This window comes from Penaeus japonicus, unplaced genomic scaffold (assembly GCF_977035675.1).
Source record: "Penaeus japonicus unplaced genomic scaffold, GWHDUDI00000001_assembly GWHDUDI00000022, whole genome shotgun sequence".
NCBI lineage: Eukaryota > Metazoa > Arthropoda > Malacostraca > Decapoda > Penaeidae > Penaeus > Penaeus japonicus.
In genome coordinates, this window is record NW_028234424.1 from 28827067 (window position 1) to 28829566 (window position 2500).

General features: G+C 37.6%; 1 protein-coding gene across 1 annotated transcript in view; it reads right to left on the minus strand.

The window, feature by feature from the left end:
• LOC122242875 (uncharacterized) overlaps positions 1-2500 on the minus strand; it is a 51997-nt gene that overhangs the window by 15945 nt on the left and 33552 nt on the right. The window lies entirely within an intron of this gene.

Below are 2500 nucleotides of genomic sequence, written 5' to 3' on the forward strand. Positions count from 1 at the left end.
TTCAAATAATCAGAGAAAAATAAAATGATAATCAGAGATATAACAGCACAGTCTAATATTTGCCTATATAGATTCCTATAGTGGGATCACTGAATAAGTGTTTTCATGACTATGATAATCATTACTTAAATGTTATTCGGCGTCTTTCATCTTGAATTCTCTATCATTAATTAACCTTAATATATTGTAATAATTAAGTCATCCATACTTGATTTACAATTCTTTAATCAGAAGCCAAAGATATGACTAGGAACTACTTCCATTCACAAACCACAACATCACATTAATTAAGATGCTCAGAGTAGATTTCCGCGATAACCCCGCTATAGTACTACCTATATTTAATGGGCGATAATCAAGTAGTTGTAAACACGTTAATTTGCATTTGCCATTTGTAGACGATTTGAATACAAAAACATGGCGGGTACAGGCAAATTATTTTTTTTAATGAAGTATTCTAAATCCTGTTTGAGACGTTGTCTTTTTATATGATGCATTGCCAATACGTATATATGTTTTAAAAAATATATAAAATAAATAAATAAGTAAATAAATAAAAAACATCAGTCATAAACTCCATGGTCATCGTATACTGAACACAAGAACACACGAATTACATATAAGATATATTACATATGAGAGATTATTACTGCACAACTTCAAAAACATTTATTCTGTCTGGAGAATATGAACAAAAATTTCCTACTTCAGGTCCGGAAGTCACCAAGCAAGCAGTTTTCTTGCCATCTTTTTTATACGCGTCATGCACGGGTCTGTAGGTTCGAATTGGCATGCATATTCACATCACCTACTCAAAATTTATTTAACCAAAGATTTAAGACTAAATGGATATCCTTCTAGTCAGTGTTACGTCACACTATGTACATGTAAAGTGTTCTGTAAAAATAAATAAATAAATAAATAAAAATGGTCATTCGATTTAATGGATAGTTGCCATTCATCTCTAGAACTTAGTCTTTCGTATTTACAATGTCTTTCTTCTTTTATGTAGAATATCCATAACAAATCGATGCAGTCATGTGTCTCTACCATCAATTATTTAAAAAAAATAAGACATTGACAGCGGATGTACGACACCAATGACATTTTTTTCTTCTTTTGTTGCGAACAGCTCTCTCATTTCCAAATGTCGGAAGACAGAAATTATATTATGTTTTTAACAGGCTACGAACACATTATTAATAGAGGCAAATGTGATGCAAACTTTTTCGTCTTAGTATGTGTGTCCCTACCCAAGAAGGATGACAATTATGATTATTATTGTTAGGGCTGAATTTATATGTGCGTTGCCAACTTCTACTGAAGGTTACCAGTTAGGTTTAGATCACACACTATCCTTCTTCACCCTTCCACTCCCACTCCCATTACCACTTCTTTTTCTTTCTCCTATCTCTCTCTCTCTCTCTCTCTCTCTTTCTCTCTCTCTCTCTCTCTCTCTCTCTCTCTCTCTCTCTCTCTCTCTCTCTCTCTCTCTCTCTCTCTCTCTCTCTCTCTCTCTCTCTCTCTCTCTCTTTTCTTCATGTTCACCCTGTTTTTCCATTTGTTTTTATCCATCCTAATTATTGCATTTTTATCGCCATTAGTATTATCATTGTTATCATTAATATCCTCCTCCTCCTCCTTCTCCATTTTCTCCTCCTCCTCATCATCATCATCATCATCATCATCGTCATCATCGTCACCATTATGATCGTCATCCGCTTGCTCATCCTCATCCTTATCATTATCCTCATCCTCATCCTTCCTCTTCCTTCTCATCCCCCTCCTCCCTCACTTCCCCCACTTTACCCTCTTCCCCCTCCCCCCACCTCCCCCACCTTACCCTCTTCCCCCTCCCCCCACCTCCTCCTCTTCCCCTCCCCCCCACCTCCTCTTCCCCCTCTGACCAGTCCCCCTCTCTGTAATCATAACGTAGCAGCTTCACGCTTGACAAGTAGACCAGACTCACTGTCTTTTTTTTTTACCCAACAATTCTTATGTAACGTTGATGCGAGTTTTAGAACTAAGGTGACAGAGAGAGAGAGAGAGAGAGAGAGAGAGAGAGAGAGAGAGAGAGAGAGAGAGAGAGAGAGAGGGAGGGAGGGGGAGGGAGGGAGAGAGAGAGAAAGAGAGAGAGAGAGAGAGAGAGAGAGAGAGAGAGAGAAAGAGAGAGAGAGAGAGAGAGAGAGAGAGAGAGAAAGAGAGAGAGAGAGAGAGAGAGAGAGAGAGAGTGACCAAACAGAAAAGATAATAAAAAAAAGAAAGAGAATCAAAACACGAACAAAGATAATAATAATAAAAAAGAAGAGAAAACTAAATACCCATACCTTAAAATTACATAATATACTCACGTTAATAAGAAAGCATCTTTAATTCAAGTCTTGCATTGATCAGGCGCTTGTGGCAAAAACGACACGGGTGGGATTTCAAGTGTGTTCTCTCGTGCTTCAAGAATTACGATTTCGAACACAGCGGCTCAGAAGCGACACTCATGTTACTC